Below are 21,180 nucleotides of genomic sequence, written 5' to 3'. Positions count from 1 at the left end.
TGTTTTATTGAATTATGTGCCTATCTATCCACTAGTGCCACACTGAGCTGGTTACTCTAACTACATAAAAATAATTAGCATCAGGTAGAGTAATTTATCTCACTTACATCTTAAATTACTCACTTAAATATGCATGATATTCCATTGTGTATACATACCACATTTTCTTTATTCAGTCATCCACTGATGGACACTTAGGTTGATTGCATATTTTTGTGATTGTGAATAGTGCTGTAATAAACATGTGAGTACAAGTACCTTTTTGATAAATTGCCTTTCTTCCCTTTGGGAAGATACCCAATATTGGGATTGCTGGATCAGATGGTTGTTCTACTTTTAGTTCTCTGAGAAATTGTTATACTTTTTTTCCATAGAGGTTGCACAAACGTATATTCTCACCAACAGAGTGTACGGTTCCCTTTTCTCCAGATCCTCACCAGAATTTAACTTTTGTCTTTTTAATAATAGGCATTATGACTGGGTAAGATGATACCTCACGGTGGTATCATCAGAGGAATGCAAATAATGTTGAGCTTTGTCCATATGCCTGTTGACTATTTGTGTGTCTATTTTTGAAAAATATCTATTTATGTCTTTTGCCCACTTTTAATGAAATTTGTGTTTGTTGTTCTTGTTGTCACTGTTGAGTTTCTTGTAAATTCTGGGTATTAGTCTCTCATTGGATGAATAGTTTGCAAATATTTTCTCCCATCCTGCAGGTTGACTGTTCATTCTGTTGATTATTTCTTTTGAAGTACAAAAGGTTTTAAGTTTAATCAAGTCCCGTTTGTCTATTTCAGTTTAGTATAAACAGTATGATGTTGGTTGTGTAGTTGTCATATATGGCCTTTATTATTTTGATGTATGTTCCTTCTATACCTAGTTTGTTGATAATTTTTTTATCGTAAAGCGTTGCTGCATTTTACCAAGTACTTTTTCTGCATCTATTGAGACAATCATCTGTTTTTTTGTGCTTAATTCTGTTTATGTGATATATCACATTTATAGATCTGCATATGTTAAACCATTCTTGCATCTCTGGAGTAAAACTCACTTGATCTTGGTGTATTGTCATTTTGATGAGGTGTTGGATTCAGTTGGTTAGTATTTTGTTGAGGAATTTTGCATTTATGTTAATCAGGGATATTTATCTGCAGGTTTTTTTTTTTTTTTATTGTTGTTGTGTCCTTAATAATGTACTCGTAGAAAGAGGTAGGAAGAATTCCCTCCTTCTAGATTTTTTGGAACAATTTCAGGACGAATGGTATTAGTACTTCCTTTTATTTTTGGTAGAATTTGTGAATCCATCAGATCTTGGGCTTTTCTGTTTTGGAAATTTTTTTGTTATTACCTTAATCTCAGTAATAATTGTAGGTCAGTCTAGGTTTTCTATTTCTTCCTAGTTCAACCTTGGGAGGCTGTATGTTTCCAGGAATTTACCCACTTTAGTTTTTCTAGTTCATGAGCATATAGTAGCTTATAATAGTCTCTAGTAATCTTTTCCATTTCTGTGGTGTAGTTGTAATACCTCTTTTTATTTCTGATTTTGTTTGTTTGGTTCTTCCCTCTTTTCTTGACGAATTAGCTAGCAGTTTATCAGTTTTGTTAATCTATTTAAAAAAAGTTTTCATCTCACTTATTTTTTTTTTAAATCTCAATTTAATTTAGTTCTGCTCTCCCCTTTGTTATTTGTTTTTGCCTGCTAGCATTGGGTTTGCTTTGCTTTTGTTTTTTCTCGTTCCTTAGGGTGCACTGTTAGACTGTTAAATTTTATTCTTTCTACCTTTTTGATGCAGGCATTTAATGTTATAAACTTCCCCTTTAGTACTGCTTTTGCTGTATCCCACAGGTTTTGGTATGTTGTGTTTTCTTTTTCATTTCTTCAAACAAATAATAATTCTGTCTTATTTGTCTCATTTACTCAACAGTCATATAGCAGCATGCATTTTAATTTCCATATATTTGTATAGTTTCTGAATTTGCCGTTGGAATTGATTTCTTGTTTTATTCTTCTGTGGGCTGAGAAGATACTTGGTATGATTTTAATTTTTAAAAATTTGTTAAGACTTGTTTTGTGGCTTAACATACGGTTTATCTTGGAGAACAATGCATGTGCTGATGAAAATGATGTATATTCTGCTATTCTGCAGTTGTTAGGTATAATGTTCTGTAATGTATGTTAGATCCATTTGGTCTAAAGTCCAATTTACGTCCAATGTTTCTTTGTAGATTTTCTGTTCATGTAATCTGTCTAATGCTGTCAGTGGTGAATGCCTAATATTATTGTATTGCCATCTAGCTCTTTTTGTCAGTCTAGTAATTTTTTAAATGAATCTGGGTGCCACAGTGTTGGGTTCATATATGTTTAGAATTGTTATATCCTCTTGCTCAGTTGTTTTCCTTATCATTATATAATGAGCTTCATTGTCTTTTTAAAAATGTTTTTGACTTAAAGTTTGTTTTACCTTATATAAATAGAGCTGCCCTTGTTCACTTCTGGTTTCGGTTTGCATAGAATATATTTTTCCACTTATTTTTTTCACTCTCTGTGTCCTTATAGGCAAGGTGAGTTTGTTGGCAGAATATAATAACATTTTTTGTTTCAGAGACAAAATCTTGCTCTGTCATCGAGGCTGGAGTACAATGGTGTGATTGTGCCTCACTGCAGCATTGAACTCCTGGATGCAAGTGATCCTCCTGCCTCAACCTCTCAATCATCTAGGAGTACAGGTGCATACCACTACCTCTGGCTAATTTTTGTTTTTGTTTTTTTTTTTGTAGAAATAGATTCTCACTCTTTTGCCCATGCTGTTCTCAAACTTTTGGCATCAAGTGATCCTGCCTTTGCCTCTCAATATATTGCAATTAAGGGCATGAGCCAATGCATTTAGCCAGATCATATATTTTATTCATTCAGCCATTCAATATCTTTTAAGTGGGTTTTTTTTTTTTTTTTTTTTTTTTTTTTTTTTTTTTTTTTTGACAGAGTCTCACACTGTCATCCAGGCTGGAGTACAGTGGCCCGATCTTGGCTCACTGCAAGCTCCACCTCCTGGATTCATGCCATTCTCCTGCCTCAGCCTCTCGAGTAGCTGGGATTACAGGCACCTGCCACCATGCCTGGGTAATTTTTTATATTTTTAGTAAAGACGGGGTTTCACTGTGTTAGCCAGGATGGTCTCCATCTCCTGACCTCAGGATCCACCTGCCTTGACCTCCCAAAGTGCTGAGATTACAGGCGTGAGCCACCGCACCCGGCCTTAAGTGGAGAATTTATTTTATTTACATTCAAGGTTAATATTAATATGCAAGGTATTGTTTCTCTCATATTATTGTTTTCTAGTTGTTCTGTAAATTTTTTTTGTCATTTTCTGTTTGTCTTTGTGGTTTGGTGGAATTCTGTAGTGGCTCCGTTTGATTCCTTTCTCTTCCTCCTTTGGGAGATTGCTTTATTATAAAGTTTTATACTTTTGTGTTTGTTTTATGATGGTGAATGTCATCCACTCATTTCCATGCTTAGAAATGCTTTGAGCATTTCTTGTAAGTGCTGTCCACTGGTGGCAAATTTCCTCAGCAGTTGCTTGTCTGGGAAAGACTTTATTTACCCTTCCTTCCTGAAGGTTAATCTTACTGGATGTAGAATTTTTGGCTGACATTTTTGTTTTGTTTTGTTTTGTTTTGCACTTTGAATATGTCATCCCATTCTTTTCTGACCTATAAGGTTTCTGATGAGAATTCCACTGTTAGTCTGAATGTCTTTCTCTTATTGGTAATGAGACATTAGTCTCTTACTGATTTTATAATTTGTTCTTTTACTTTGACTTTAAACAGTCTGATTATAACATGCTGTGATGATATCCTGTTTGCACTGTATTATCCTGGGTATCATTGAGGCTATTATATCTGAATGTCCAAATCTCTTGGTAGACTTGGGAATTTTCCATCTGTTATTTTATTAAAATATGTCTTCTAAGACTTTTGATCTCTATTCTCCCTCAGGAATACTGATAATTCATAAGTTTGGTTGCTTTATGTAGTGCCAATAATCTTGAACACTATGTTCACTCTATTTTATTTATTTTCCTTATTTCTATCTGACTAGATTATTTCAAAAGACCTGTCATCATGTCTAAAATTCTTTCATTTGCTTGGTCTATTTTATTGTTGAATCTTTCAAATGTATTTTGTATTTTTGTCAATACATTTTTCAATTCCATAATTTCTTTTTATAATTTAAAGATCTCTCTCCTTGGTAAATTTCTCATTCATATTCTGAGTTATTTGTATTGGTTTTCAGATTTCTCTTGCATCTCATTGAACTTCTATAAAATCAATATTTTCAAATCTTTATCTGGGATGTCAGGGATTTCTTTTTGGTTAGGATCCACTTGTGTAGAATTTTTGTGTACCTTTGAAGCTGTCATATTATTTTGCTTTTTCATGTTTCCTGTGCCTTTACATTGATTTCTGTGCACCTGGTGTAGGAGTCACTACTTTTTTGAATTTACTTTCACTGTGGTAGAATAAGATTTTCTTGAATATGCTTGTTGGGTAGGATGCTTTAGCTTTGCTTTTGGGTGCATGCAGTAGTGAAAACTCTGTAAAATTTTGTTGGCTATAAATAGCCTTAGTGGTGTCTGTGGTTTTCTCTGTGTGTTAGGGTGTGGTTATTGGTAGAGTCTATGGTGAAGGTATGCTGGAGACTGGTATGTTACATGGACCCATTTTCAGCTTTTAATAGCAGCAGTGGTGGTCTAAGCATGTCTAACTCTGTGCTCTCAGTCAGCATATGCTGGCACCTGTGTTGCTCATTCCTGGCAGGTTAATTCTTGGGTTTCTGGGTAGCTTTCTTAGATACTAGTTATATTAGCAGTGTACTGGGTAGGTCAGCAAACTCTTGAGCTCCTGGACAGCTGGTGTGATATAGGCAATGGTGGTAGTAGTGGTAGTGGGTGGTGGGTTACTCTTCTAATTTCCAAATGTTGTGCACTTGTGCTGGCAGTGGTTGCAATGGGCTGTACATGTTGGCATCCAGGCTAGCACGTGACTTGTAGGTGGTAGAAGCAGGGTGTTTGTGCTTGACCTCTGTCATCCAGAAGAAGTGCTTGGGTGTTCCAGGTGGGGGATTGGGTTATAAAACTCCCAGCACCCTGGATCTCACACTCTGTCTTGGAGGATACAGCAAAGTTGGGTGGAGCTGGACCAGGCAGACTTGCCTTCATGGCCCTCAATGGCAACTGCATTCACCAGTCATGATGGCGGGATTGCTACATCCTCAGGCCTCTTGTAACATGCTTGGGTGAGGGGTGATCACCACTGCACTGAGGTCTGGCCACAAGGAGGGCATGGCTGGCTCCAGTGGCCACAGCACTGGCAGGTGGGTGGGGAATTTGCATCCCTCTCATTCCCCACTCCTGGTAAAATTCCCTCCTCCATCTTAGCTATTGCAGCACCTGGCTTTTCAGTCAGAGCCAGCAGATTTTGCCCATCCAAAATCTCACACCTGAGCCATAGGGGCCCCTGCCCAGCTCAAGTCCAAAACTCCAGGGCAACCCTCATCCTCCTCAGGTACCAGGGGATTTGTCTGCTTACAACACCAGCAGATGGAGCCACACTACACTCACTTCTCAGTCCATTTTGTGGAAAACCACCTTTCTCTCATGCCCTGGCTTCACAAGCAGCAGCTCAAGTTTCCCTAATGTCCAGGACTAGTGCTTCTGGTTCCCAGGACCATGTATGGTCTGCTAAAAGCCAGGATCAAGAATGGTATCTTACTGGATCTGCTGCTCAGGTCCCAGAAAAGATGCAGGGCCCAAGATATGTTCTCTCCCTGGAGCAGATCCTTCCCACAGTCTCTCAGCTGCTCCCAAGTCAGAAGCAGGGCTTGGGAAGGTCAGTGTACTCCCCTGTGGTCTAGACTGTGTGATTCTCTAGTGGAAGCATCCACCATAGGAAGGCATTCACTAACCCTCTACTGTATTGGGAATTCAATTACAGTTTTTGGTTTTTTCAGACCATGCAGGCTGCTTATTTTTCTTCTCCTCTCTATATTTTAGTGTTTCTTGTCACTTTTCTATTGAATTCCCATGTTCCCACTTGGGCAATGTATTCAGAGTTTGATCATCTGCACAGTATTTTGTTTCTTCCAGGTGGATGAGGTGTGCTTGAAATGCCTCTAGTTATCCATCTTTGGTCCATTTCTTTTTTTATGTTGTCCAATTTAAAGGTGAAAAGTCATTCATACCATTTTGTTATTATCTTCTTAGTTGTTGCTGGATCTGTAGTAATATCCTTTGTTTTACTCCTGATTTTGATTATAAGTGGTTTTGTTCTTTTTATCTTTTTCAATCTTCTATAGATTTATTAATTACATTTTTTGAATAATTAGCTAGTGGTTTTATTGATTTTTTAAAACTTTATTTGATTTCTGCTCAATTTTTTATTATTTCCATCTGCTTGCTTTGGGTTGATTTTTCCCCCTTTCTTGACAACATAATGTAAGCATTTTGTACTATGTTTCCTTTTCAACATGTATTAGCTACATCTAAAAAAACTTACAGTGTTACATTTTTATTTAGTTCTATATATTTTTAAATTCTTCTAGATTTCCTCTTTGACACACAAATTGTTTAAATATATGTATTTAAAATATCCTTGTATTTAAAAATGCTCTTTTTCTCTTTCTATTAATATTTCTACTTTTCTATCTATTACAGTCAGAGAACATATTGTATTATTTCAAATTTTTAAAATATTTTGAAGCTTGTTTTATTAACCAGAGTATGTTGTGGCTAGGGAACATTTCATGAGCACTGGAAAAACATACATATTCTGTGGTTAAGTGGAATGTTCTTTAGATGTTAATTAAATCTTGTTAATTAATGTGTTGTTGAGTTCAGTATCTTTACTAATTTTTTGTCCAGTAGTTCTATCAATTACTGATAAAGGGGAGTTGAAGTCTACAAGTATAAGTTTATCTTTTTCTTGTTTCAGCTTTTTAAGTTTTTGTTTCATGTATTTTGAAGCTGTTTTGTAGTACATACACATTAAAGATTCCCACATCTTCTTGGTGGATTTATCCTTTCATAATTATGTAATGTACCTCCTTGTTACTACTAATCTTTGTTATAAAGTCTACTTCATCTGAATTTGATAAAGTCACTTCTATACTACACTATATGTTGTTTTTAGTAAAGTTAGCTTAACAGATGTTTTCCATCTTCACTTTTTTTTTTTTTTTTTTTTTTAAGACGGAGTCTTGCTCTGTCACCCAGGTTGGAGTGCAGTTGTGGAATCTCTGATTACTGCAACCTCTTGCCTCCTGGGTTCAAGAGATTCTTCTGACTCAGCCTCCTGAGTAGCTAGGATTACAGGCACGCACCACCATGCCTGGCTAATTTTTGTGTTTTTAGTAGAGACGGGGTTTCACCATGTTGGTCAGGCTGATCTCGAACTCCTGACCTCATGATCCACCCGCCTTGGCTTCCCAAAGTGCTGGGATTCCATCTTTTTACTTTTAATTTATGTGTGTCTCTGTGTTTGCAGCAAATTTTAATTTTTTTAACACAGCATATAGTTTAATCATTTTTTAAAAATTAACTTGGCCTATCTCTATCTTTTATTTGGTGTACTTTAACCATTTTCATTTTTGTTAATTATTATTTGTTAGTAATTAAGTCTACCATATTATAGTCTGTTTTCTCTTTGTTTTTCTCTTTATTCATCCCCCCTTTCTTGGCTTCTTGTAGACTCCTTGAATTTTTAAGAATTTAATTTTGTTTTACTTATACTGTGCTTGAGTATATTACTTTGTAATGTTTTCTTGTGGTTTCTCTAGATATTTTATTATAGATACATAACTTCTCACAGTCTACTGACAATCAATGTTTTACTACTACAAAATAGGTATTGAAACACTGCTTCCACTCGAGTTCCTTTACCTTCCCCTAATATTAAATATAATGGTATCTAGTTCTACATGCCCTGGATACTACAACAGATGTTATAATTTTTGTTTCAATAATCAGATATAATACAAGAAATTCATGGGAAGAAGAAAAATCTATTTACTTCTACTTTTACCTATTATGTTGTTTGTTCTTTCTTCAAGTTCCAATCCTTATCTTATCATTTCCTTTGAAGAGATCTCTTTAACCCTTCTATATAGATAGATTGGCTAGAGTGAGATGATCTTAGTATTCTTTTGTTGAGAATGTTTTTTTCTTCCCTTCATTCTTGAAGGAGAGTTTTATTGGATATGGAATTCTCAGTTGACTTTTTCATTTCAGTATTTTAAAAAATATTGTGTCACTTCTCTCTGACCTCCACAAGAAATAAAATATCATTTGAATTGATGTCTTTCAATTGTTAATGTATCATTTTTATTGATTTTAAGATTATTTCTTTTGTAGTTTTGTTTTCAGAATGTTAATTCAATGAATTTTGGCATTAATTTATTTGGATTTACTTTATTTGGTGTTCACTCAGCTTTTTGAATTTGTAGGTTTGTGCCTCTCAACAAAGTTGGGAAGTTATCAATGATTATTTCTTCAAATACGACTGTCACAATCTCTCTCCCTCTACTTCTGGAGCTCAAATGATATAACTATTAGATATTGGGTTACCATCCTACAAGGTTACTGAGTTGCTACTAATTTTTATTTTTCAGTCTATTTTCTCTTTGTTGTTTATCTTAAGGAAATTATATTTATCTGTCCTCTAGTTCACTGATTCTATCTTCTCTCATTTCAATTCTACTGCTGAAACTTTCCAGTAATTTTCAAAATTGATTTTAGTTAGTTAATTTTTCCATCCTGTAATTTGTATTAGATTTATGATGGTTAATGTTCTATGTCAATTAGACAAGGCCATGGGGGTGCCCAAATTAAACATTATTTCTGGGTGTTTCTCTCAAAGTGTTCTCACATGAGATTTGCATTTGAATCATTAGACACAGTAAGCAAAGTAGATTGCCCTCCCTAGTGTGAGTTGTTGTCATCTAATACCTTGATGGTTTGAATAGAACAAAGGGAAGAGGGAGGAATATGACCACCCTTTTTTTTTTTCTTAGCTCACTACACTCGCTGGGATATCTAATTTCATCTTCTGATGCCCTTGGACTGGGATTTATCCCATTGGCTCACCGGATTCTTAGGCCTTCAGATTTGGATTGAATTACATCAATAGCTTTCCTAGGTCTGCAGCCAATAGACAGAGATCATGGTGTTTATCAGACTCCATGATTTTGTGAGTCAGTTCTTGACAATAATATTTGCTCTCTCTCTCTCTCTCTCTCTCTCTCTCTCTCTCTCTCTCTCTCTCTCAACCCCTCTCTCCCCCTATCTCTTCTGTTGGTTCTGTTTATCTGGAGAACTTCGACTAATACAGACTTTGATACCAAGAATGGTTCTAGAGAAACAATGCTAAGAATGAATTTTCTGATTGGTTCCAGGGTTTCCAGAATTGGCTCTCTTATCTGATTAGATTTAAAGATGCTAAAGAGTTTATTTCCAGTAGTAGAGAGAACAATGATTGTCCATGGCACAATCTAGCAGTACAAATGTACAAAATATTTGCATTAGACACTCCTAATTAACATCATATAAGAAGCAATAAGCTGGGTGCCTCTGTAAATAATACTTTCAAAATTTTTGGAAATCTAATGATATAATGATGTTGGCTGGTTGAGCATAATATTGCTGGACAAAGTCGGGTAATAAAAGGATATGATTAGGAATTTGAATTCTCAGCTTAAGCACCACACAAATGACTAAGAACTTCTATGTGTATACTGAAAGAAACTCTTATCTTCTTTAGTCACAGGGTTAACATCACTAAAAATCAAACACAAGATTACATCCTGTGATAGGCTAAATTACAACAGTAGTGGAACTCTCGAATTCTAGGGTGTCTACTGTTAAAGTAAATACATTTATTGGGGGAAAAATTATGCTGAAAGTTGGGATGGGGATGTCTGGGAAGACCTTCACTAAGCTGGGGATATGGAACCCATAAATTTTCATGAGCATTTGCCAGTGGAAGAAGATCTGCCACCCTTAGTGGAAGCAGCTTTTCCACATAAGAGCAATTGGCTTTCCCATCTGCACCAGAATTGTACTCCCCAATCCCTTTGGAAGTGGCCACTCCATCTCCTGTGGCAGTAGCATTCCCACATGTAGTGAAATTGGCCTTTCTACTTCCATCTGAGGAGATTAATTCTGTATTGTCTTAGAAAAATATAATGGCCTTTTCTGAGACAGTTGCAATGCAAGACAGTGTTGATTCTCCTCAAGAATCACCCAGCTACCTTTCTTTGTTTCTAGACTGACAACTAGACTCAAAATCACATAGTCTCCTAAAGGTGAGATAATGTGTGACTCTAAAGAAGTGCATTACAGATCAAAAGAACTACTTACATGTTCTAATTTACACAGACAGAAACCTGGGGGAACATTTGTAGATACAGATATGAAGGATTTTGAATAACAACAAAAACATAAAGTTGAATCAGAATAAATTTGTTGATATGGGCTTCCTAGGCAGAAATTCTGCATTTAATGTTACAGCTCAGGAAATTAGAAAGAATAGTTTGATTGGTTGACTGAAACATGGACCAAAAGATTTTTCACAGTAAGAAAATTGGAAATGCCTGACTTGCCTTGGTTTAATAGAGAGGAAGAAATTTTAAGGTTTAGAAAGTTTGAATGTTAGAATGCGTTTGTCATGTAAGACCTACTCACCCATACTGGGAAGATCTAGAAGGTCTTTCTTTCACTAGTACTGTGATAAATAAATTTATTAGGGGAGATGCAGAATCCTTGAAGAGTTCCATGATCACCGTTCTCTGTAAGCCAGGACTCGCACTGAGAACTGCAATTACTGAATTTGGAAAGCTAAATGCAATGGGAATAATTGGATCCCAAGATGGCAAAGGACAAGTAGCAGCTCTCAACTGCCAAATGCAAGATAATCATGCTTACTATAATGGTTAACAAAGTCAAAGCAGCAATCAGAGTAGTTTGACTTGAACAGACAGAAGGCATTGGTTAGTTGATTATGGTATTTCTAGAAGAAAAACAAAGTCTGCTAAATTTTTACTTGATCTGTATAAACAGAAAATTTCTCACTCAAAAGAATAAAAGTCTGAATTATGAAAACAGAGACAAATGACCCCTCAAACGATTCCCAGGCTTGGGCCAATTTACAATCCAACCTCTTGAATGAAAGGGAGGCTGGGACCACTTGAGGAGGAATTCCAGTATTTTGCCATTAAATTTTCTTCTGAGATTTTCCAAAGGAACATATAGGCTTTTACTAGGTTATAATTATGCATCGTAAAAAAGAAACTTGTCAGATTTTACAGGGACTACTAGACACTTGCTCTGAACTAACACTAATTCTGGAAAACCCAAAACATTACTGTGGCCCTCCAGTTACAATAGGGGCTAATGGAAGCCAGGTAATCAATGGAGTTTTAACTAAGGCTCATCTCACAGGTGGTCCAGTGGGTCCTTGAACCCATCCCATGGTTATTCCCTAAGTTCTAGAATGCATACTTGGAATAGAAATATTAGCAACTGGCAGAATTCCCATATCAGTTTCCTGACCACTGGAGTGAGGGCTATTATGATAGGTAAAGACAAGTGCAAGGCATTATAACTGCCTCTACCTAGGAAAATAGTAAACCAAAAGTAATATGCATCACTGAAAAGATTGCAGAAATTAATGCCACCATCAAGTACTTGAAAGATATAGGGCTGGCGATTTATTTTACATTCCCATTCAACTCTAATATTTGACTTGTGCAAAAGACAAATAAATCTTGGAGAATGACAATGGATTATAATAAGCTAACCAAGTGGTGACTCCAATTGCAGTTGCTGTACCAGATGTGGTTTCATTGCTTGAGAAAATTAACACATTTCCTGGTATATGGTATGCAACCATTGATCTGCAAATGCCTTTTTTCCCCATAACTGTCCATAAGGCCAGCAAGAGCAGAAATACATGTTTACCGTCCTCTATCAGGAGTATACTAGCTCTCCAGCTTTATGTCATAATTTAGTTAGCAGTGATCTTGATAAATTTTTTCTTACAAAATATTAAAATGATCCATTATATTGACGACATTATGCCGATTGGACTTAGTGAACAAAAAGTAGTAACCACATGAGATTTATTGGTAAGACATTTGTATGTCAGAGGGTAGAAAATAAATTCAACAAAAATTCAGAGAGCTTCTATCTCTGAAATTTTTAGGGATTCAGTCATGCAAGGCATGTTGACATATCCATTCCAAGATGAAGAATAAGGTATTGAAGAGAGATGCACAATTCTTTGTATTTGGGAGGTAACATATTTGTCACTTGGGTTTATTACTCTGGCCCATTACTAAGTGATGCCCAAACCTGCTAGTTTTTAGAGGAGCTCAAAATAAGAGAAAGTTCTCGGTAGGTCTAGGCTGTATTCAAGGCTCTGCCACTTGGGTCATATAATCTAGCTGATGCAATGATGCTTGATATGTCAGTGTCAGATAGGATGCTATGGAGCCTTTGGCAGGCCCTTATAGGTCAGTCACTGCACAGGCCTTTAAAATTTTGGAGCAAAGTCCTGCATCATGTTCAGATATTTACTCTCCTTTTTAATAAAACAGTCTTATTTTATATTTGAATTTTTTGTATTTTACTTGTTCAATTGTTTAATTCCCTTATAGATTCTGGATATGAGATTGTTGTCATATGCATAGTTTTTGAACATTTTCTCCCATTCTGTAGGTTGCCTGTGTACTCATGATAGTTTATTTTCCTGTGTAGAAGCCCTTTAGTTTAATTATGTCACACTTGTCAATTTTTGTTTTGGATGCAATTGCTGATGAGGACTTATTCATAAATTATTTCCCAAGACCAATGTCCAGAATGTTGTTTCCTAGGTTTTCTTCTAAAATTCTTACAGTTTGAGGTCTTACATTTAAATCTTGATTTCATCCTGAGTCAATTTTTGTGTATGGTGAAAAGTAGGGGTCTAGTTTTACTCTTCTGCATATGACTAGTTAGCTATTTCAGCATCATTTTTTGAATAGGGAGTCCTTCTTCCAATCTTATTTTTATCAATTTCGTTAAAGATCAGATGACTGTAGGTGTGCAGCTTTATTTCTCCATTCTCTAACTTGTTCCATTGGTCTATGCATCTGTTTCTTTACCAGTACCTTTTAGTACCAGTACCTTTCGCTGTTTTACTTACTATGGCCTTATAGCATAGTTTGAAGTTAGATAATGTGATGCTTCTGGGTTTGTTCGTTTGTTTGTTTTTGCTAAAGATTGCTTTGGCTATTCAGACTCTTTTCTTGTTCCATCTGAATTTTAGAATAGTTTTTTTTTTTAGTTTTGTGAAAAATGACATTTGCAGTTTGATAGAAATAGCTTTGAATCAAAGCTTTTTTGGCACTATGGCCCTTTTAACAATATTGATAGTTTTTCACCTCCTTGGTTAGATATATTTTCAGGTGTTTTATTTTTGTGTGGCTATTGTAAATGTGATTGCATTCTTGATTTTGCTCTCAGCTTGAACATTATTTGTGTACAAAAAGGCTATTGATTCTTGCACATTAATTTTGTGTCCTAAAACTTTGCTGAAGTCATTTATCAGTTCCAGAATCTTTCTGGCAGGAGACATGAATATGAACTACTAAAAAGAAGACATACAAGTGTTCAATAAACATATTAAAAATGCTCCACATCATTAATAATTAGAGGAATGCAAATCAAACCATAGTGAGCTACTATTTGAACCAGTTAGAATAGCTATTATTAAAAAGTAAAACAAAACAAAACAAAACAAAAAACGGATTCTGGCAAAGCTGCAGAGCAAAAAAGAACGCTTATACACTGTTGGTAGGAATGAAAATTAGTTAAGCCACTGTTGAAAGCAGTTTGAAGATTTCTCAAATAACTTAAACTAGAACTACCATTTGATTCAGCAGTCCTGTTAATGGGTGTATAGCCAAAGAAAAATAAATCATTTTTCTCAAAAGACACATGCATTTGCATGTTTATTGTGGGACTATTCACAATAGCAAAGACATAGATTCAACATAAATGCCCATCACTGTTGGATTGGATAAAGAAAATGTGGTGTATATACACTATGGAATACTACACAGCCATAAGAAAAGAATGTTCTTTGCAGCAATATGGATACAGTTGGAGGCCATTATCCTAAGTGAACTAATGCAGGAACAGAAAACCAGATACCTCATGTCCTCACTTATAAGTGGGAGCTAAACATTTGGTACTCATGGACATAAAGATGGCAACAATAGAAACTGGGGAGTACTAGATGGGGGAAGGAGGAGGGAGACAGGTTTTGAAAAACTTACTATTGAGTACTATGCTCAGTACCTTGGTTATGAGTTCAGTATCCAGGTAACATACCTGCATATTTACCCAGTCAGTACAAAATGAAAGTAATTATAAAAGCAGAAAAAAAATCAGCTCTGCTAGTTGGCCTTAATAAAGACTAAATACTTAACCATGGGACATCAATTTGCATATGACCTGAGCTCTTCCTCATGAACTGGGTGTTATCTGACCTACCAGGCTATAAAGTTGGAAATGTATAGAAAAGTATTGTCATCAAATGTAAGTGATATACACATAATCAGGCCTGAACATGCCCTGAAGGCACAAGTAAATGTTGTGAAGTGTCCCATGGTTCACATTCCTGTTACACTGCATCTATGGCCCCATGAGGAGTTCCCTATAATCAGTTGACAAAGGAAAAGAAGACCCCAGCCTGGTTTCCAGACCATTCTGCATGATACGTAGGTTTTTACAAAAAGGTGGATATCTACAACACTATAGCCCTCTATAGGACATCCCTAAAAAATATTGATGAAGGAAAATCCTTCCAGTGGGAAAGCAGCTAGCAGTCGATCTGTTTTTTCACTTTTATTGGAATGATAGATGATCAGATGTGTAATTATATATTGATAGATATATTGGGTTCTAGTCAGTGGTTTGGCTGGACAGTCAAGGACTTGGAAGGAAAATGATTGGAATATTGGTAACAAATTTGTGGATAGATCTCTCTGAATAGTGAAAAAAAAGTAAATATATTTGTGTCTCATGCAAATGCTAACCAAAGGCTAACGTCAGCCATTATGATTTTAATAATCAAGTAAATAGGACGACCTGTTTTACTCCAGCCACTCTGGTCATCATCCAATTAGTTCATGAACTACACGCTCATGGTAACAGGGATGTAGGTTATGCATTGGATCAGCAAAATGAATTTCTACTCCTGAAGGGCAAACTGGCTATGGTTACTGTTTACTGGCCATTTGCCCCCAATATGGCACTAGTTCCTGGGGTACCTGTTGGCCGAGGGATTTCATTAGATCATTTCCATCATGGAAAGGGCATTATTTTGTATTTACTTGAATAGACAATCTGGATACAAATTTGCCTTCCTCATATACAATGTTTCTGTCAAAATTACTGTCCTTGAAGTTACAGGATGCCTTATCCAACATCATGATATTCCACATAGCAATCCCGCTCAAGGAACTCACTTCCCAGACAGAGAATTTTGGAGTTGTCCCATGCTTGTAATATTCACTTGTCTCACCATGATTTCCACCACCTGGAAGGAGGTGGCTGGGTAGAACGGTGGAATGCCTCCTAGGGGTTCAGTTATGGGGTCAGCTAGATAGAAATATCTAGAAGAGCTGGACCAAGCTTCTCCAGAAGGCTATATATCCTCTGAATCAGTGTCCAATATGTGGTGCTATTTCACTAATAGGTAGTACTTACGGGTCCAGGAATCAATGGGTGGAAATAAGAGTGTTACCATTCACTATTACCCCTAGCGACACATTAGACAATGTTTCATTTTCAATTCCCACAACTTTGCATTCTTTGGCTCTTGTAGGAAATATAGAGTTAGGTCTTCTTTTCTTCTTTTTCTTTTTTTAATCAGCCACTATATGTCTTTGTATTGGATAATTTAATTCATTTATATTTATGGTGGTATCATTGGGTAAGCACTTCCATTTTGTTAATTGTATTCTGGCTATTTTGTATACCTGTTGTTTCTTTCTTCCCCTCCTGTCGTCTTTCTTTCTTTTTTTTTTTTTTTTTTTTTTTTTTTATGAGACGGAGTCTCGCTCTGTCTCCCAGGCTGGAGTGCAGTGGCCAGATCTCGGCTCACTGCAAGCTCCACCTCCCGGGTTTACGCCATTCTCCTGCCTCAGCCTCCCGAATAGCTGAGACTACAGGCGCCCGCCACCTCGCCCGGCTAGTTTTTTGTATTTTTTTTAGTAGAGACGGGGTTTCACCGTGTTAGCCAGGATGGTCTCGATCTCCTGACCTCGTGATCTGCCCGTCTCGGCCTCCCAAAGTGCTGGGATTACAGGCTTGAGCCACCGCGGCCTGCCCTCCTGTCGTCTTTCTATGTGACTTGATGATTTTCTGTGGTAGTATGCTTTGATTCCCTTCTCTTTGTCTTTTGTGTATCTCCTATAGGTTCTTGCTTTGTGGTTATCGTAAGGCTTACATGAGACCTCTTATATTAATAACAGGCTATTTTAAAGTGATAACAACCTCCATCATATACAAACTCTACACTTTTACATCCTTCCCTTTATATTTTATGTTTTGAGGTAAAATTTACATGTTTTTTACATAATGTATAATTGTAGGTATAGTTATTCTTAAAATTTTTCTCTTTTAACCTTTATACAAAACTTACAAGTGTTTTAGAAACCACCATTAAAGCATTAGCATACTCTCAATTTTAATATAATTACTTTTATGAATAAGTTTTATACTTTCATATGTTTTTATGTTACTAGTTAGCATCCTTTGGTTTCACCTGGAAGAACTCCCTTTAGTATTTCATGTAAAGCAGATTCAGTGGTGATGATCTCCCTCACATTTTGTTTGTCTGGTAAAGTAAACTGTTTATATCTATTTAATTTCTGAATGACACCTTTTCCAGGAAAAATATTCTGTTGAAAAGTTCTTTTCTTTTAGCACTTTGAATATATCATCTCCCTGTCTCCTGACTTGCAAAGTTTCTGCTAAGAAATATATTCATAGTTTTATGATGATTCCCTTGTATGTAGTGATTTCTTTTTGGCTGCTGCTTTAAAGATTTTCTTTTTATTATTGATTGTTGATGGTGTAGCCTTCTTTGGGTTGAACAAGATTATAAAATTTTGAGCTTTCTGTGACTCAGTGTTCAGATCCTTCCCCAGATTTGAGGCGTTTTCATCTTTTCATCCATTTTTAATGAGCTTTCTGTCTGATATGGTTTGGGTCTATGTCCCCATCCAAATCTCTTGTTGAATTGTAATTCCCAATGTTGAGGAAGACAGCTGGTGGGAGGTTATTGGATCATGGGGTTGAATTTTCCTCATGCTGTTCTCATGATAGTGAGTGTGTTCTCACAAGGTCTGATGGTTTCAGTCTGTGGCACTACCCCCACCCCTACACTTGTTCTCGCTCTCCTGCCACCATGACAAGAAAGTGCTTGTTTCCCCTTCACCTTCTGTCATGATTTTAAGTCTTCTGAGGCCTCCCAGTCATGCTTCTTGTTAAGCCTGCAGAACTGTGAGCCAATTAAACCTCTTCTCACCGTAAATTACCCAGTCTTAGGTGGTTCTTTATAGCACTGTGAAAACTAATACACTATCTTTTTCTCTTTCACTTTTCTTTTCAAGACTCATAATGCAAATCTTAGCTCTCCTGATCATGTCCCCAAAATTCCATTGTATTAGTTCATTCTTGCACTGCTATAAATAAATACCTGAGACTGGGTTAGTTGTAATGAAAAGAGGTTTAATTGGCTTATGGTTCCAAAGGCTGTACAGGAATTATGTCTGCAGAGGCCTTGGGGAGCTTTTACTCATGGTGAAAGGCAAAGTGGGAGCAGGCATCTTCACATAGAGGAAAAAAGTAGGTGGAGGTGCTACACACTTTTAAACAACTAGATCTCATGAAAACTTTGTCTTGAGGACAGCATAAGGTGGATGGTGTTAAACCATTAGGAACTGGTCTCATAATCCAGTCACCTCCCACCAGGCCCCACCTCCAGCACTGGCGATTATATTTCAACATGAGATTTGGGTGGGGACACAGATCCAAACCATTTCATCCTGTCCCTAGCCCCTCCCAAATCTCATGTCCTTCTCACATTTCAAAATATAAACTTGTCTTCCCAACAGTCTCTCAAAGTCCTAACTCATTCCAGCATTAACTCAAAACTCCAAAGTCCAAGTCTCATCTGAGAGTGGTCAAATCCCTTGCACCTGTGAGCCTGTTAAAAAAAAAAAAAAAAAAAAAAAATATTACTTACTTTCAAGTGCAATGGGGATATGGGGATACAGGCATTCAGTAAATGTTCCCATTCCAAAAGGGAGAAATTGGCCATAATAAATTGGCTGTAGACCCCATTAAAGTCTAAAACACAGCAGGGCAGTCATTAAATTATAAAGCTCTAAAATAATCTTCTTTGACTTCATGTCTCACATCTAGGGCACACTGATGTAAAGAGTAGTCTCCCAAATCCTTGGGCAGCTCTGCTCCTGTGGCTCTGCAGGGCTTAGCCCTCATGGTTGCTTCAATGGCTGGTGTTTGGTGCCTGTGGCATTTTTAGGTGCAGGATGCAAGCTGACCTTGATTCAACCATTCTGGAGCCTGGAGGACAATGGCCCTCTTCTCACAGGTACAGTAGGCAGTGCCCCAGTGAGGACTCTTTTTGGGGTGTCCAACCCCACCTTTTCCTTATCTACTGCCCTTGTAGAGGTTCTTTATGAGGGTTATGCCCTTGCAGCAGCCTTCTACCTGGACATCCCAGCTTTTCCATACATCTTCTGAAATGCAGGTGGAGGCTCCCAGGCCTCAGATGTTGCATTCTGTTCACCTGCAGGCTTAATACCACATGGAAGCCACCAAGGTTTACAACCTGCGCCCTCTGAAGCAGGGGTCCGAGCTGTACCTCGGCCCCTTTTATCCTGGACTGTAGCTGGAATAACTGGGAAGCAGGGAGCAGTCTCCTTTGGCTGCTCACTGCAATGGGGCCCTGGGCCTGGCCCATGAAACCTCATAGACCTCTGAGCCTGTGATAGGAGGAGCTACCCAGAATATCTCTGAAATGCCTTGAAGGCCTTTTTCCCATTATCTTTGCTATCAGCACATGGTTCCTCTTAACTTAGGCAAATTTCTTCAGCTTGTGTGACTTTCTCTTCAGAAAATGGGCTTTTCTTTTCTACCACATGGCCAGGCTGCAAATTTTCCAAATTTTACCCTCTGCTTTCCTTTAAAATATAATTTCCAGTTTCAGGTAATTTATTTGCTCACACATATGAGCATAGGTTTTAGATGCAGCCAAGCCAATTCTCAAATGCTTTGTTACTTAGAAATTTTTTCCACCAGATACTCTAAATTATCATTCTCAAGTTCAAAGGTCCACAGATCCCTAGGGAAGTGGCACAATGCAGCCAATTGCTTTTCTCAGGATCAAAAGTGAACTTTGCTTCAGTTCCCCATAAGTTCCTCATTTCCATCTGAGACCTCTTCAGCCTGGCCTTCACTGTCCGTATCACTACCAGCATATTGGTCATAACAATTTAACAAATCTCTAGGAAGTTCCACATTTTCCCTCATTTTCCTGTCTTCATCTGAGCCCTCCAAACTCTTCCAACTTCCGCCCATTACTCAGCTCCAAAGCACTTCTACATTTTCCAGTATCTTTATATAAGTGCCCTATGCCTCAGTACCAATTTTCTGTATTAGTCTGTTCTTGCACTGCTATACAAAATTACCTGAGACTGAATCATTTATAAAGAAAAAAAGTTTAATTGGCTCACGGTTCTACAGGCTGTACAGGAAACATGGCAGTGGAAGCCTCAGGAAACTTACAATCATGGTGGAAGGCAAAGTGGAAACCAGGTATCTCACATGACTGGTGCAAGGGGAAGAGAGAAATGGGGGAGATGCTGCACACTATTAAGCAACAAAATCCCATGAGAGCTCAGTCACAAGAGCAATGCTAGGGGGATGGTGCTAAACCATTAGAAATTGCCCCATGACCCAATCACCTCCCACCAAGCCTCACCTCCAGCATTGTGGATAACAGTTCTACATGAGATTTGGATGAGTACACAGATCCAAACCATATCACCCATAGACTCTCCATCAGTTTTCTATTTTTTCTTCTCTGTCTGGATATTTTCAAATAACTTGTCTTCAAGTTCACAGATTATTTCTTCTGCTCTATCAACTGTTCTGTCGATGCTCTCTGTTGCATTTTTCATTTTATTTTTTATATATATTCTTCAGCTTGTAATTCCTATTTGGTTCTTTTCTATAACTTTTATCTCATTATCAAACTTCTCACTTTTTATTTTATATGGTTTCTTTGAGTTGTCTGTTTTCTCCTATCACTCATTGATCATCCTCAAAACAATTATTTTAAACTAATCGTCAGGTGATTCATAGATCTGTTTCTTTGGAGTCAGTTACTGGAAAATTACTGTGTTTCTTTGATAATGTCATGTTTCTTGATTTTATGTGTGTGTGTTTGTTATTAACTTATGTTGATAACTGCACATTTGATGAAGAGCTGTTACCTCTTCTAGACTTTGCAGACTGTTTGTGGCAAGAAAAGCTCTTCTGTGGGTGGACACAAGGGTGCCAGCCAGGTGATATGTGGTGGTTCTGGCTCTGGTGAATGTATAGCTATACATTCTCCATAGAGCTTTGTCAGCTGAATTTAGCCTCAGCAAAGATGATAGAGCTTCTCAGTAGCCAAACATGTGGGTGTCTGCAGTAGTAGTGAGTCTTTGGTAGTAAAGGCTAATGAGGTCCTCCTGATCTCTTTTTCTCTCACAGGTAAGTCATGGCCAAGGGAATCCCACCTGGTACCAAGTGTGGCCCATGGGTGTGTTTGTGGTGATGATAGTACCAATGTCTGATGCATAGTACTTGTGGAGTGGCCATAGAGACAGGGTCTGGAGAATGTGCATTCATTTTGGGGCCATAGCTCTGGGGTCTGGGTTGGCAGTGTCAGCAGTGCCTGTGGCACAGGCACCACTAGTGTAGCATTGATAATGGTATGCAAGGTACAGTCGAAGCAACCATGAAGGTGGTGTTCGGAGTATGGCCAAGAACAAAGCTCCGG

This window comes from Rhinopithecus roxellana, chromosome 7 (assembly GCF_007565055.1).
Source record: "Rhinopithecus roxellana isolate Shanxi Qingling chromosome 7, ASM756505v1, whole genome shotgun sequence".
Lineage (NCBI taxonomy): Eukaryota > Metazoa > Chordata > Mammalia > Primates > Cercopithecidae > Rhinopithecus > Rhinopithecus roxellana.
This window is presented reverse-complemented; position numbering follows the sequence as displayed.